The sequence below is a fragment of the Lycium barbarum genome, chromosome 1 (genome assembly GCF_019175385.1).
Source record: "Lycium barbarum isolate Lr01 chromosome 1, ASM1917538v2, whole genome shotgun sequence".
In the NCBI taxonomy this organism is placed as follows: Eukaryota; Viridiplantae; Streptophyta; class Magnoliopsida; order Solanales; family Solanaceae; genus Lycium; species Lycium barbarum.
The window spans coordinates 127,158,573-127,175,866 of record NC_083337.1 but is presented as its reverse complement, the minus strand read 5'-3'; the positions used below and the strand labels follow the sequence as shown (position 1 = coordinate 127,175,866).

Here is a 17,294-nt window from a genome sequence, read left to right as displayed (position 1 = left end):
CAACGTCGGTATCCGAGTTTGATATAACGGGCGCATCTCGTGCCCTTGCTGCTGCTACTGCCGCCAAAAGAAAAAGGCCCTCGGATCAAGGGCAACAATCGAAGAAGAAAAGGGCGAGAAGCGTTACCCGGACCTTACGGGATGAAACAGAGCCTGACATTATAGTTCGGAGAGTTGATGCCGAACATTCCGTGGCCCCGATCCCGGAGGAGTCTATCGTCGTTGCCCCTCTTCCTTCTGCCGGTGAAGGGCTTTTAGTTCCCGCTTTTCACACAGGTGCGGAAGAAATCCTTTCCCCGGCTCCTCTTCGGTCGATTGACTTTGTCGACATTTCAGGTGAAACTTCTTCGGAAGATACTCCCCTGCAAAGGACAAGGAGGACCCGGGAGACGGCCGCTGCTGAAGGAGAACGAATGACTGGGAAGAAACCGGAGACCGAAGCCTCCGTAGACGTTCATCCGACCCCAAGCATGAGCCTGCTGCAACTGCGGAGCCCCCGGCCTTTGTTGAAGATACTGAGGTCGCTCCAAGTTCCTCTACCCCGGATCCAAGGGTGGATGAGTTTGAAGATATGTTTGCGGGCACTCCTCCTGCAACCGGCGAAGCTGCAGGATTCGGGCATCTCATGATCCCTCGAGCCACGAGATCGGCCAGCCGGACCTCCGACTCTGGGACTAGGGACGGCTTGATGCATATTTTTCCGGCACCGAGTGTGAAGCCGAGGAGAACAAGATCGGTTACGGTCACCGTTCCTGAAGACTGTAGCTTCCTTTCCCGCCCGGTAGGCGTGGCGAGCTATCTGAGGCTTCTTGTTTCCGATTCGGACAAGCGCAAAATGACCGGGGTCTCTTGGCAATGCCTTATGAACGAGAGTATGCATGCTGGCAACCAGGTAAGATCTTTAGCCGTCTTTGCATCTCTTCATCGAGAGTTTCCACTTCGTGTTATCCAAGTTTTTAACTTTGTTTCATTTGCAGAGTGTGGTGCTTGCAAACGAGGCCTTCGTCCGTGCCCAGCAAGAGATGGATGATCTAAGGGGCCAAATGGATGCCTAAGGCCGTGAAACGGAGAAGTACCAGCACCTTCTCCAGGAGAAGGATGAGGAGTTGAGCTGGGCGGTCAGCCTTTCCAACCTCTGGCCCGAGCTTGATGCGGCAAGGGCCGAAAACAGCCAGTTGGAAAGCGAGCTGGCCTCAATGACCGAATATAATCGGAGTCTCGAAGTTGACAAGATCGGCCTGACCCGGGACAATGCTCAAATATCCTTGAGGCTTGGTGAGCTTGAAACCACATTTTCCCAACTCCGGGGGAGCTGGATCTGGTGAAGTCCGATGCCGCGGGCTTAGCCGAGAGGAATCGGCTGCTCGAATCGGAGAGTGCCCGATACAAGGAGCTTGCGAGGGTTTTTGAAGAGAAAGCGGAGACGAGGGCCCGGATGTATGATGACCTCAAAAATGAGCTTAAGGAGACGGTGATGCCAACGACGCTCTCAAGACCGAGCTGGAGTCGGCCGTCCGAATGCAAAATGTTTTTAGAGAGGCTTGGGATGCTCTTGAGGCAAGGCTAGCCCAGGCCGATGCCGAATTGGATGAAGCTTTGAGGAGCGTGGGGGCCGCCGAGGCTCAGATTACTATCGTTGCTCAGCACGAAAAATGGAAGTCTCGGAGGATCACTCTTGAACAAGCCGAGCATGGCTTTTATGATCTTCCGGCCCTTATTTCCGAGGCCAAGAGAATCGAGGGAGAGGCTAAGGACGCCCTCGGTTCCGACTCCGATGATTCTGAGCGGACGGTGTCCGAACATTCCGGCTCTAGCCATTCCGGGTAGTCTAGGGCCTGTATTTGGCTTTTATCTCTTTATTTTTTTTGCCTTTGTAGGACTTTGTTTTTCTTTTGATGTAAAAAACATCCGTTATATAAATGAAAAGTGCATATTTCTTGCTTCTTCGTTTGAATGTTTGTTACTATTTTTGCTATAATCGTTGGTCCGTTCTAGGACAAGTCGACTCATAGTCGTTAATTCATCGTGCCCGTAGGTCTTATCCGATATTTTAGGGCCGGTGCTCTTTCAGCCTTGGCTAAAAAAATTTGGCGTAGCAGTCCCCGTTCGGGGAAGCTTATCAAATTCTAGCTCGGATCATCGTGACCTCGTTTCCTTAGTCGAATTCCGACCACAGTACCCGGCATAGGGTATGTGAATGAGGCAGTGTCGAAATACGGTGGTTATCACCGGGTCAAAGTACATTTAACAGAAAGCTGTTATCACAACTTTTGATAACTTTGTGTTTGCAAAATGTTTGTACATATGAGAATTTTAACTCCTTCTTCCTTTGTCGTAGCAAATATAAAATGGGACACGATTCGTTATGATCGTTTGGTCCTTACATCGAGGGCTATGACCGATGGCCGGGCCTTATTTTTGTCGTAGCAAATGCTAAATAGGACATGATTCGTTATGATCGTTTGGTCCTTACATCGAGGGTTATGGCCGATGGCCGAGCCTTAGTTTTGCCGTAGAAAATGGTAAATGGGGCACGATTCATTATGATCGTTTGGCCCCTATATTGAAGACTATGGCCGGTGGCCGGGCCTTTGTTTTGCTGCAACAAGTTTTGAGTTTCTTCGTTTTCCCTTACCGGGGTCTCCGATTGCGGGTACGGTAATGTATTCCCCTAGCACTTATCTGAGCTGCGGGGTCGGGTGAGTGCTATTAAGTCCCCAATCGGAGAGTGTGGCCTCGAATGTCCGGGCGCTGGTCCCTTATCTTTGTCGAGTAACACGTTGTACTTGTTGCCTCATTAAAAACCTTGTCGGAAAACCCATTTTGGGACAAAACCGTACTAAGGAAAAGAGTGCAACACGTGTTTTCAGGCCTAAACTCTAACTTTATCCCGTTCTTGGTTTCCTGCAAAAGAGAAAGGTTATTAGGAGAACACGGGGGGTCCATACCTTAGCAGTAATATCTTTTCAGATAAGCCACATTCCAGTTATTGCGCAACCGCTGCCCGTCCATGGACTCCAACTGGTACGACCCTTTGCCCGTTATCCCAGTTATCTTATACGGGTCTTCCCAATTCGGACCCAACTTTCCCTCGTTGGGATTCTTGGTGTGCAGGGTAAATTTTCGAAGCACCAAGTCCCCGACTTGGAAATGTCGAAAGTTGACTCTTCGATTGTAGTATCTTTCCACTCTCTGTTTTTGGGCCGCTATGCGGACCAATGCGTTTTCGCGTAGTTCATCTGTGAGGTCGAGCTTCACGACCATGGCCTCCTCGTTTGATTCGTCGGTGGTATAGCTGAACCGGAGGGTCGGTTCGCCAACCTCTACGGGGATAAGGGCTTTGGCCCCGTAAACCAATGAGAACGGGGTTTCCCCCGTGCTCGATTTGGATGTGGTTCTGTAATCCCACAGCACCTCCGGCAGTATTTCTCTCCAATGGTGCTTTGATGCTTCAAGTCTTTTCCTCAGATTTTGGATTATCGTCTTGTTCGTGGATTCTGCCTGTCTGTTTGCACACGGATGATACGGGGTTGACACGATTTTCTTGATCTTCAATCCCTCGAGAAAATTGTTGACCTTGCCACCCACGAACTGAGGACCATTGTCACAAGTTATCTCAGCGAGGATGCCGAAACGGCAGATGATGTGATCCCATATGAAGTCGATGACTTCCTTCTCTCTGATTTTTTCAAAGGCCTGCGCTTCAACCCACTTAGAAAAATAGTCAGTCATAAACAAAATGAAACGGGCCTTACCTGGTGCCAGGGTAACTGTTACACCCCGTACTTCGAAGAAACACTGTTAAATTTGAATGTAAGAATGTCGAGTTACGACTAGTTAAAACAACTTTGGAGTATGAGGAATGAGGCATTATTAAGTATATTGTTTAAATAATGGATGATTATGATCTTGTAAGTCGTCATCGGGAAAGAGTATTTTAAAACACAAGAATATGGTCATTATCATGTATAATAAGTGATAAATATCATGTATGGAGGGTTTCGGAATATTTTGAGATCGAGCAAGTTGAAGAAAATAAGTTCGACGAAAATTTGAGAAATGCCGGACAAATTTTTAGTCAACTTTGGAGGGGTATATCTCTATGCATATTTGGAGTTTTAAGGCGTTTCAAAAGCCTAAAATGAAGTTCGTCAAGTCTAGTTTATGATTCAACAAACCACTCATCGATAGGACGTCGGAGTAGAGAATTATAGACGCTACAAACTGAACTGTCGCGCAGAAACAGCACTGCTACAGTACGCTACAGCACTGCTACAGTACTGTAGCTACAGTGACGCCGTTTCAGCCCTTATAAAAAGGGGCAAAACCCCCATTTTTATCATCTAAAAACTTCTCAAATTTTCCAGAAAATTCAGCAACAAAAAGGGGCCTAAATCTCACATAAAAGTGAGGATTGTGAGTGAAATTTCAAGCTACGAAGTACTAATCGAAGTCCGGGCAACGCATAATCACGAATATAATTTTGTTTGGAGTTAGAGGAGCATGGGAACAATAAGATGTTGAAGGATTTGCTACTTTCATAAAAACAAGGTAAGAATCAATTCTTTTTTCTTATGTTATGAAGGTTTGTTTGTGTTGTAGTATGTAGAAATGAGTAGAATTTATGGAAATATGAAAGTTTGCAAAGTGGGTATGTATATATATTATATATGTAGCCATGGGTGTATATATGTTGTATACATATATGAGTTGAATTTTAAGTTGTATACTAGTTGTGGTTATTGTGGAATTTGTATTGGAAATGGAAGTTGAATGAAAATTGGATGAAATTGGAAAGAAGCCATGTTGGCCGTGTGGTAGATTGTTGTTGGAGATGAATTAGTAAGTAGAAAATGTGTTGGAATGGTTTTGTTGCATATATAAGAATTTTGGATTGAATATGGAAGTTGATGGAATTGTTGAATATTGAATATATAGCTTGGAATACTTTTGGTTTATGTTTGAATGGTCTTATATTAGTATGTGAATATGAAAATATTGATATCGGGTTGTAAGTGCAAAGTTGGATTTGGAATTGTCGCATTATTTGGAAAATAAGACTATTTACGCTAGAATGCGTTCCTAGTCGATTATTGATGTTGTATATATTGTTGTTGGTATGGTTGTTGTTGTTTTAGCCGAGTTTTAACCTCGGGGATGATATATATATAGGGGAGATGCTGCTCAAATTTTTATAGACAAGAATTGGTTAAGGTTGAAATTTTAAGTCTTATGAATAGTAAATTGGTAAATGTGACCATTTGTAGGTTTTGGACGAAACGGGATTTGAGTTTTGGCAAGCGTAAAGGGCAAGAAAGGTATGTAAAGCTATCCCGATTCTTCTCTTGGCATGTCCTAGATGTACTAGGCTTGGATTTACGCCTCGGGGAATATTCTGTCCATCGGAATCCGCGTTTGAAATCGTCTCTTTTTCATTCAATAGAATTGAATTCCTTAAGTATGCTTTGATGAAAAATTATGAAATTTTTTCCCAAATTGCTTAGGAAGTTATGGAATGTCCTAGAACCTTTGTAGGTGACCCCATAAGCTTAAAAATACGTAATTTGAGCCCACCGCTTCATTGGTTCCGAGGTGGGCCCACTATTTCCAATTTTACCCTTTATGTGTCTATGACTTGTCTTCGAGCGTTTTCGTTAGAGATACTCTAACTACTCCTTTATCTACTAAATAAAAACTATTTTAAATATTTCATTAAGTCTTATAAATTGTTTTGAATCTTGAAAACGATCTCGGATAGATTATGCCTCCGTAACCCGTTATGACATCTAAATTTACTTACTATGTTTCCGTCCGATTTCATTGATTTGATTTGACATTCGATATGCCTCATTGAGTCTCTGGAAATATATTTATGGTATTTTTAGTGCATTTAGTTTCTCACTACTCCGTTCGTGGATGCCTCAATGTTTCCCCCACTGAGCCCGGGCCAGGATATGTTGTCAAGCGTGATCCTTTGCATTGTTCGCCGTGCCTCGATGTGAGGGGGCAGGTATACGCGTACATGGGTTTGTGGAGTATGCTGTGCCATGTACGCTTGTTCTGATATGATCTGATATAGCCATCTGATATGATATGCTATGTTACGGGGTTATTCCCCTTTTCTGATCCTTATGTGTTGTGGCACCAGTGTCGGGGGGTGACCACGTTCTGTCTGCCGAGTCCCTTGGCAGGGGCCGGATATGATATGGCATATGTTTTTGTACATACTCTTCATGTTTTGAAAATATGCATTTGATACTCTGGACATCTCACTCACATTTCTGTACGTTCTGTTCCGGTTATGATTTTGTTCCGTAATGGGACCAGGTATGACATACGTTTCCTGTAAGTACTATTTATGCTTTATGATCAGCATTTTGCTAATCTGGATATTCCGTTCATTTTTCTGTACCTCCTGTTCCGATTATGACTTTGTTTACTACGTTCCATGCTTTACATACTCAGTACATATTTCGTACTGACCCCCTTTCTTCGGGGGCTGCGTTTTCATGCCGCGCAGGTACAGACTACAGATTTGCTGACCCACCTGCCTAGGACACCTATTCTGCTATTCTGGAGCGCTCTTTTGTCCAGAGCCTATACTCTGGTACAGTCTGCTGCTGTTGGATATATGTACGCTATTCATGGGTACGACGGGGCCCTGTCCTGTCTTATGTTTATGTTATGTTCTGTAGAGGTCTGTAGACATACATGTGGGTTCTGTATATGTTTTGGGTTGCTATGATTTGTGATAGCCTTATCGGCTTCCATGTGTTATATATGTTCCTCTATGACACTAGTAATGTCGACCAACTTTTATATTTATATAATCTGCTAGTCTGCTGGTTTGGATTATTGGGTACGTTTGGGTGTCCAGCACGGACACTAGTCACGGCCTACGGGGTTGGGTCGTGACAAAAGTGGTATCAGAGCAGTTCGTCCTCGGAATGTCTACAGACCGTGTCTAGTAGAGTCTTGTTTATCGGTGTGTTGTGCACCACATCTATAAACAGGAGGCTACAGGACATTTAGGGTGTTACTTTTCTTTGAATCTTAGATCGTGCGATAGAGCCAGCTATAGGAAATGAACCCCTTTTTTTTTACTAACCCTTGATTGCAGCTGGAGAACGGTATCGACGTAAGACAGCGACTGATGATATTGGAAGCTACACAGTACACAGGTAAGTAATGGCATGAAAGATTTATGCTGGGTAAGGTGTTTGAAATACGATTGAAACATGAAGCTGAAGATTGAAAAGAAAAAAAAATAAGCAGGAAAGTGTAGTAGGTGCAGTTTGAGTTGGGCATGTGAGGTAAGCCTCAGCATCTTTATACTTTTATTTGAAATTATTAGCCCCGTGTGGCTATGAGGCGATATGATACGATATGTATATACGTATATGTGTTGGCCCTGTGAGGCATGGTTGGTATTTCCTGTGTACAGGTTTTGGGATAGTAAGAAATACAGAGGAACCTCTGCCCAATTTTTTCTAGAAATACGGAGAGGAAAATGAGATATAAATTCTTAACGTGTCTTGAAGATCGATACCGTAGGGTAAATCTATTATGTTGGATTAAAGTTTAAGAGATACCCTCCATGTCATTTGTAAGAAGCATTATCCCTATTTGGAAAAATTTTATCTCGAGAAATCATATATGAGTAGCAAATTCTCAATTTATTTAAACGGACCGGAAATATGTTCCAACCCGATTTTGCTTTAGAACAGCCTAGGTTGAGGGGCAAAAATATGTGGAAGGGCAAAGATGCCCAACGGTTAAGTTTCCTCTAATTGGAAGAATACAAAGTGTATGACAGGCAGTTGAGGATTGAGTGGTCCGCTTACGACTCAAATATATATATATATATATACAAATATGGAGGTAATTATGTGAATTAAGTACTAACAGATTCCGCGAAGTTCGTCGGATTCTAGTTTTCTTTTGCTGGTAGTCGGAAGATGCCTCACAGTAACATTATATCAGTTTTCATCGACTGATTGGAGATGGGATCTGTGGAATAAAAACTTAAACTCGTGAGCTGTCTAAAATTACATATATACACACATGGAGGTGAATATTGAGGATTTACAGGGGCGATACGATAACTATATAGTTAGAAAAGTAAAAGAATCCCCTCTAAGTCTGGGTGGAACCCCCTACGAGGGCGTTTTGAAAGTTGTTAAGACCCCAATTTTCCTTAAATTACGTGACCAAGGTCGCGCGGGGCAGTTGACGTGATTATACCGGCCTTAACGCACCTAAATGTATTGAAGTTTTCGAGGTTAAGCGTGCTAAGGTGGGAGGATGGGTGACCCCCCTGGGAAATATGTATGAAATCCCAAAGATTCAGCCACAAGAGACGAATGAAAGAATGAGATCAAAATTGGATAAGGGTGTGTGGTAAGCACGAAATGAAAGGGGCATACAAGGATATAACGACGAAGACTGAAGAGACGACAGACTAAAGAGACGACTGAAGCGATAAAGCATGGAGAGTTAGTGGACAGACAAATAACAAGAAAAAGGGATGACCTTGAGTACAGGCGTAAATCTTGGCTACAAAAGAAGAAGAATGGATTGCATAGTTTGGATAAGTTCAGTTTTACCGGGCAAGCAATACTGAAAGTAAGTAAAGTAAATACTGATAAATACGGGAAAAAACATTGATATCTACCTCGGGGAGAACTCTACCTCAACATTCGAGGACGAATGTTTTTAAAGGGGGGGAGAATGTTACACCCCGTACTTCGAAGAAACACTGTTAAATTTGAATGTAAGAATGTCGAGTTACGACTAGTTAAAACAACTTTGGAGTATGAGGAATGAGGCATTATTAAGTATATTGTTTAAATAATGGATGATTATGATCTTGTAAGTCGTCATCGGGAAAGAGTATTTTAAAACACAAGAATATGGTCATTATCATGTATAATAAGTGATAAATATCATGTATGGAGGGTTTCGGAATATTTTGAGATCGAGCAAGTTGAAGAAAATAAGTTCGACGAAAATTTGAGAAATGCCGGACAAATTTTTAGTCAACTTTGGAGGGGTATATCTCTATGCATATTTGGAGTTTTAAGGCGTTTCAAAAGCCTAAAATGAAGTTCGTCAAGTCTAGTTTATGATTCAACAAACCACTCATCGATAGGACGTCGGAGTAGAGAATTATAGACGCTACAAACTGAACTGTCGCGCAGAAACAGCACTGCTACAGTACGCTACAGCACTGCTACAGTACTGTAGCTACAGTGACGCCGTTTCAGCCCTTATAAAAAGGGGCAAAACCCCCATTTTTATCATCTAAAAACTTCTCAAATTTTCCAGAAAATTCAGCAACAAAAAGGGGCCTAAATCTCACATAAAAGTGAGGATTGTGAGTGAAATTTCAAGCTACGAAGTACTAATCGAAGTCCGGGCAACGCATAATCACGAATATAATTTTGTTTGGAGTTAGAGGAGCATGGGAACAATAAGATGTTGAAGGATTTGCTACTTTCATAAAAACAAGGTAAGAATCAATTCTTTTTTCTTATGTTATGAAGGTTTGTTTGTGTTGTAGTATGTAGAAATGAGTAGAATTTATGGAAATATGAAAGTTTGCAAAGTGGGTATGTATATATATTATATATGTAGCCATGGGTGTATATATGTTGTATACATATATGAGTTGAATTTTAAGTTGTATACTAGTTGTGGTTATTGTGGAATTTGTATTGGAAATGGAAGTTGAATGAAAATTGGATGAAATTGGAAAGAAGCCATGTTGGCCGTGTGGTAGATTGTTGTTGGAGATGAATTAGTAAGTAGAAAATGTGTTGGAATGGTTTTGTTGCATATATAAGAATTTTGGATTGAATATGGAAGTTGATGGAATTGTTGAATATTGAATATATAGCTTGGAATACTTTTGGTTTATGTTTGAATGGTCTTATATTAGTATGTGAATATGAAAATATTGATATCGGGTTGTAAGTGCAAAGTTGGATTTGGAATTGTCGCATTATTTGGAAAATAAGACTATTTACGCTAGAATGCGTTCCTAGTCGATTATTGATGTTGTATATATTGTTGTTGGTATGGTTGTTGTTGTTTTAGCCGAGTTTTAACCTCGGGGATGATATATATATAGGGGAGATGCTGCTCAAATTTTTATAGACAAGAATTGGTTAAGGTTGAAATTTTAAGTCTTATGAATAGTAAATTGGTAAATGTGACCATTTGTAGGTTTTGGACGAAACGGGATTTGAGTTTTGGCAAGCGTAAAGGGCAAGAAAGGTATGTAAAGCTATCCCGATTCTTCTCTTGGCATGTCCTAGATGTACTAGGCTTGGATTTACGCCTCGGGGAATATTCTGTCCATCGGAATCCGCGTTTGAAATCGTCTCTTTTTCATTCAATAGAATTGAATTCCTTAAGTATGCTTTGATGAAAAATTATGAAATTTTTTCCCAAATTGCTTAGGAAGTTATGGAATGTCCTAGAACCTTTGTAGGTGACCCCATAAGCTTAAAAATACGTAATTTGAGCCCACCGCTTCATTGGTTCCGAGGTGGGCCCACTATTTCCAATTTTACCCTTTATGTGTCTATGACTTGTCTTCGAGCGTTTTCGTTAGAGATACTCTAACTACTCCTTTATCTACTAAATAAAAACTATTTTAAATATTTCATTAAGTCTTATAAATTGTTTTGAATCTTGAAAACGATCTCGGATAGATTATGCCTCCGTAACCCGTTATGACATCTAAATTTACTTACTATGTTTCCGTCCGATTTCATTGATTTGATTTGACATTCGATATGCCTCATTGAGTCTCTGGAAATATATTTATGGTATTTTTAGTGCATTTAGTTTCTCACTACTCCGTTCGTGGATGCCTCAATGTTTCCCCCACTGAGCCCGGGCCAGGATATGTTGTCAAGCGTGATCCTTTGCATTGTTCGCCGTGCCTCGATGTGAGGGGGCAGGTATACGCGTACATGGGTTTGTGGAGTATGCTGTGCCATGTACGCTTGTTCTGATATGATCTGATATAGCCATCTGATATGATATGCTATGTTACGGGGTTATTCCCCTTTTCTGATCCTTATGTGTTGTGGCACCAGTGTCGGGGGGTGACCACGTTCTGTCTGCCGAGTCCCTTGGCAGGGGCCGGATATGATATGGCATATGTTTTTGTACATACTCTTCATGTTTTGAAAATATGCATTTGATACTCTGGACATCTCACTCACATTTCTGTACGTTCTGTTCCGGTTATGATTTTGTTCCGTAATGGGACCAGGTATGACATACGTTTCCTGTAAGTACTATTTATGCTTTATGATCAGCATTTTGCTAATCTGGATATTCCGTTCATTTTTCTGTACCTCCTGTTCCGATTATGACTTTGTTTACTACGTTCCATGCTTTACATACTCAGTACATATTTCGTACTGACCCCCTTTCTTCGGGGGCTGCGTTTTCATGCCGCGCAGGTACAGACTACAGATTTGCTGACCCACCTGCCTAGGACACCTATTCTGCTATTCTGGAGCGCTCTTTTGTCCAGAGCCTATACTCTGGTACAGTCTGCTGCTGTTGGATATATGTACGCTATTCATGGGTACGACGGGGCCCTGTCCTGTCTTATGTTTATGTTATGTTCTGTAGAGGTCTGTAGACATACATGTGGGTTCTGTATATGTTTTGGGTTGCTATGATTTGTGATAGCCTTATCGGCTTCCATGTGTTATATATGTTCCTCTATGACACTAGTAATGTCGACTAACTTTTATATTTATATAATCTGCTAGTCTGCTGGTTTGGATTATTGGGTACGTTTGGGTGTCCAGCACGGACACTAGTCACGGCCTACGGGGTTGGGTCGTGACAGTAACAGACCCACAATGTCCATTCCCCACTTCATGAAAGGCCAAGGTGAGACTACCGAATGCAGCAACTCCCCGGGCTGGTGAATCATCGGAGCATGCTTCTGACATCCGTCACATTTTCGGACAAAGCTTTTCGAGTCTTCGTCCATCCGATTCCAGTAATAACCGGCCCTGATAATCTTTCGGACCAGAGCTTCTGCACCGAAGTGGTTGCCACAGGTTCCTTCGTGTACCTCTCTCATCACGTATTCTGTTTCGCCGGGACCCAAACACTTATCCAGGGGATCGAGGAAAGAGTGTCGATACAATTGGCTGTCCACTAAGCAAAAACGGACAGCCTTGGTCCGTAGTGACCGTGATTCCTTCGGGTCGTTTAGGAGCTTACCATCACGCAAGTAGTCAATGTAGTTATTGCGCCAATCCCAAGTTAAGCCCATTGTGTATATTTTGGCGTGTCCGCTTTCTATGGCCGTGTTTGATAAGTGCACCGTTGCCCCGGAGTTGACTTCCTCCCCCTCGACCGAGGATCCCAAATTTGCTAATGCATCGGCCTCGCTGTTTTGTTCCCTGGTATGTGCTGCAAAGTCCATTCTTTAAATTGATGAAGCACCACTTGGGTTTTTTCGAGGTACCTCTGCATCCGTTCGTCCTTGACTTCGAATACGCCGTTCACCTGGTTTGCGACCAAAAGCGAGTCGCACTTTGCTTCGATTATTTCGGCTCCCATGCTTCGAGCCAATTCGAAACCTGCAATCATAGCCTCATACTCGGCTTCATTGTTAATCAATTTAACAGTTCTAACGGATTGTCGTATGACATCCCCGGTCGGGGATCTAAGGACAATCCCTAGTCCGGAACCTTTAAGGTTCGAGGCCCCATCCGTGTATAGAGACCAAATGCCCGTGGCCTTTCCCGAGGTCAGCAGAAGTTCTCTTTCGACCTCGGGGACCATAGCCGGGGTAAAGTCTGCCACAAAATCGGCCAAGATTTGGGATTTGATGGCCGTTCGAGGTCTATACTCGATATCGTAACCGCTAATTTCCACGGCCCATTTCGTTAACCTACCTGACAACTCTGGTTTATGCATGATGTTTTTCAGAGGGTACGTAGTTACTACACATATGGGGTGGCATTGAAAATAAGGTTTGAGCATTCTGGAAGCGCTTACCAGTGCTAATGCCAATTTTTCCAAATGGGGGTAACGGGTCTCCGCATCCCCCAAAGTTCTACTTACGTAATAGATATGGAATTGCGTACCTGATTCTTCTCGGACCAAAACGCCACTTACCACCACTTTGGAGACAGCTAGGTAGAGGAAAAACGGCTCGTCTGCCTTCGGTGTGTGCAGCAACGGGGGGCTAGACAAGTACCTCTTCAATTCTCGTAGAGCTTCTTGGCACTCCGGTGTCCAAACGAAATCGTTCTTCTTCTTGAGCAAAGAGAAGAAATGGTGGCTCTTGTCCGAGGACCTCGATATGAAGCGACTCAGCGCCGCTATCCTTCCGGTGAGCCTTTGTACCCCTTTGATGTTGTTCACAACCTCGATATCCTCGATAGCCTTGATCTTGTCCGGATTGATTTCGATTCACCGGTTTGATACCATGAAGCCCAGAAATTTACCGGACCTTACTCCGAAGGCACATGTTTCCGGGTTGAGCTTCATGTTGTATTTGCGGAGCACATCAAAGGTTTCCTGCAAATGCTTTAAATGGTCCTCTGTTTCCAGGGACTTAACAACCATATCGTCAACATAAACTTCCATCGTTTTCCCTATTTGTTCTTCAAACATTCCGTTAACTAGGCGTTGGTAAGTTGCACCGGCATTTTTTAGTCCGAAAGGCATGACGTTATAACAGTAAGTCCCATATCGAGTGATGAAGAATGTTTTCTCTTGATCCTCCGGGTGCATCCGAATTTGGTTGTACCCGGAGTAAGCATTGAGAAAGCTTAACATCTCATGTCCGGCCGTCGCATCGATCATTCTATCGATGTGAGGCAATGGAAATGAGTCCTTCGGGCATGCCTTGTTTAAATCCTTATAATCGACACACATTCGAAATTTATTACCTTTTTTGGGCACTACCACGACGTTAGCAAGCCAATCCGGGTACTTCACCTCCCGGATGGAACCTATTTTTAAAAGCTTTGTTACCTCGTCTTTCACGAAGGCGTGCTTCGCCTCCGCCATGGGCCTTCTTTTTTGCTTCACCGGGGGAAACTTCCCGTCCAAGCTGAGCTTGTGAGTTGCTATTTCCGGTGATATACTTGTCATATCTATATGCGACCATGCAAAGCAATCGGCGTTAGCTCGAAGAAACTCAATTAATTTGCGCCTAAGCTCCGGGGTAAGCCCCGTGCCCAGGTATACCTTTTTGTCCGGTAGGTATTCGAACAGGATGATCTGCTCCAGCTCCTCTACGGTTGACTTGGTTGCATCCGAGTCATCTGGCATGACAAATGATCTGGGTACCTCGAAATCATCCTCTTCATGCACTGGATCCGACCTGGTATACTTTGATTGCTATTTGGGGACTCCCCCTCTGGTTACATCCTTTTCTTCCTGAGCCGGCTCCTTGGGCCGAGGCGTCGCTTCCTCTACTGCGAACATTTCCCTTGCTGCGGCCTGCTCACCTCGGATGGTTTTTACTCCCTCCGGAGTGGGGAATTTCAGCAACTGATGCAGTGTTGAGGGTACCGCCCTCATGCTATGTATCCAGGGTCTGCCTAATAGTGCATTATATTTCATATCCCCCTCGATCACATAGAACACCGTTTGTTGAATGGTGCCATCCACGTTCACGGGCAATGAGATCTCCCCCTTCGTGGTTTCGCTTGCCATGTTGAACCCGCTGAGTACCCGGGCCACCGGTACAATCCGATCGAGCAGTCCCAGCTGTTCGACCACTCTCCATCGGATGATGTTGGCCGAGCTACCTGGGTCGATCAAAATACGTTTAACCTTAGTTTTAAAGATAAGTATAGAAATTACCAGTGCATCATTTTGCGGTTGAATGATGCCCTCTACGTCTTCGTCACTGAAGGATATAGAGCCCCCGGTTGAGTGATCTCGGATGCGCTTTTCATGAACGATAGAAACCTTTGTCCATTTCATTACCGGCCCCCGGGGGGCGTCAATACCCCCAACTATCATATTGATTGTATGCTGGGGTTCGGCCGGCTCGGCCCTTCGATGAGCTTCTTTTTCCTTGTAATGATTTTTGGCTCGCTCGCGCAGCAGATCTCAGAGATGACCGTTTTTCAGTAACCGGGCTACCTCTTCTCTCAACTGGCGACAGTCCTTGGTTCTATGACCATGGGTTCCGTGATATTCACACACCATGTTTGGATCCCGTTGGCCTGGATCTGACCTTAGCGGTTTCGGCCATCTTACATCCGGGACGCGGCCGATGGCCGAGACGAGGCCCGAAGTACTAACGTTGAAGTTGTACTCCGAAATTTTTGGTGGACCCTTATTACCGGCAGAAATTCCGGCATCGCTCTTGAACGAAAGCCCCCTGCTGTTTGTCGGGCGTTCGATCCGCTTGCTACCCCGACCTGAGAAATGGCTCGGGCTCTCCCTTGACTTTTCCGACCTAAAATTTTGTCTCTCCGAATGGGAGTATGGCCGAAACCTTTCCCTCGATGATTCGTCCTTTGTCTCATAACCCTTCCTTGGTTTTTCAAAACTTCTATCCATTTTTACCGGGACCGGGGGGAGTTCGAACTGATCATCCTCCACCCGAATCTTCGATTCATACCGATTATGGACATCGGCCCATGTCACAGCCTCGTATTCCAGTAAATTTTCTTTTAATTTGAACGAAGCAGTTGAACTTAGCACGTTGAGCCCCTTTGTGAAAGCTTGCGCGGCCCATTCTTCTAGAACCGGGGGGAGTTCCATCCGTTCCCTCTGGAACCGGTTGACGAACTCACGGAATAACTCATCGTCCCTCTGGGTTATTCGGAAGATATCGGCCTTGCGGGCCTGCACCTTTTTGGCACCTGCATGAGCCTTTACGAATGCATCAGCGAGCATTTCGAAAGAAGTGATCGAATGCTCGGGTAGGTGGTCATACCACGTCAACGCTCCCTTTGACAGAGTCTCCCCAAATTTTTTCAATAGCACTGACTCAATCTCATTTTCCTCCATATCATTGCCTTTTATGGCACAGGTGTATGAGGTCACGTGTTCGTGCGGGTCCGTCGTGCCGTCATATTTCTGTATATCGGGAATTTTGAACCTCTTTGGGATCAGTTTCGGGGCAGCGCTCGGAGGAAAAGGACTTTGGATGTACCTTTTCGAATTCGGCCCTTTCAATAAAGGCGGAGCCCCCGGGATCTGGTCCACCCGAGAATTGTACGTCTCGACCCTCTTTTCGGTTGAGTCCACCCGTTTCGCCAAAGTTTCGAGCATCTTTAGAACCTCGGTAGAAGAACCGGCTCTGGAGCCGCCACTCTCAACCATTCGTGCCTCGTTTCTTCTAGTTTCGGCAGTACCCTTTGCCTTTTCCGGCTCTGCTTCGCCTTTTTCACTCTGCAACCGGGCAATTGCGATTCCTTGCTCGGCGATCGCCGCTCTTTGTTCCTGCAACATTTCAAAAATTAAACGTAAGTTAACATTGTCATCTGGTGCATCCGGTTCTCTCCGGCCCTGGGTCCGAGACAATGTAACGGAATTGTGAGTATTCAGAGGATCAGTGGCCGGTAGGGCGGCATTATCCTGGTCCACGGTATTTTGCCGGTTAAGTCCCTCCCTCGAATCGACGAGGTTCGGATCGGCGGGATTTGGCAATCCCCGTAGTCCGCTGCCTTCATTTTCTGCCACAATCTCGGTGTTGTTGACATGGCCAGATTGTTCGATGCCAGCCATTCAGTCCGTTTCTGCAGAGACGAACAGGTGATGTTTTTGGTTTTGATGAGTATGACAGAAATCAAGACCAAAGATCACTATTATCCTACCCCCACGGTGGGCGCCAAACTGTTTACCCCGGTTTTGGATAATCAATTGAATTTGTAAATGGGTATAAGATATGTGTTTGGATCTCGAAGTATATTTGATAGAAAAAATAAGTGTGTGAATGTTTCGTAATAAAGAGGCCAATAATAGCGATTTGGTATGGATATGAATGTTTGTAGCAATATGAAATACTTGATGAAAGAAATGGAATAGGGATGAAAACAACAGATCTCCGCCGAATCGATTGTTAGAGAGAGATTATATATATTTGCTATTACAAGTATTCTTGGAAAATGAATGAGCCAACCCCCTCAAAGGAGGGAAATGAGCTATATTTATAGTGCTGCCTCCATGGGCCTTGTACAACATAAGTCATTTAAAAAATAATAACAAGGACAACTCTGAACGGATTTGGTGGGATTAGGTTGGCCGTACGGTCTGACACACGCATGGTTGGTGGT

General features: G+C 44.0%; 2 long non-coding RNA genes across 2 annotated transcripts; both read left to right on the top strand.

Moving 5' to 3' along the window:
* Positions 1–4,332: 4,332 nt before the first annotated feature.
* On the top strand, positions 4,333–6,665 carry LOC132637657 (uncharacterized). The gene is made up of 3 exons (XR_009581575.1): positions 4,333–4,551; positions 5,268–5,318; positions 6,521–6,665. It is a non-coding gene; the product is annotated as an uncharacterized LOC132637657 (long non-coding RNA).
* A 2,627-nt stretch (positions 6,666–9,292) lies between these two features.
* Positions 9,293–11,615, top strand: LOC132637665 (uncharacterized). Its single transcript, XR_009581576.1, has 3 exons — positions 9,293–9,511; positions 10,228–10,278; positions 11,481–11,615. It is a non-coding gene; the product is annotated as an uncharacterized LOC132637665 (long non-coding RNA).
* The last annotated feature ends 5,679 nt before the right edge of the window (positions 11,616–17,294 follow it).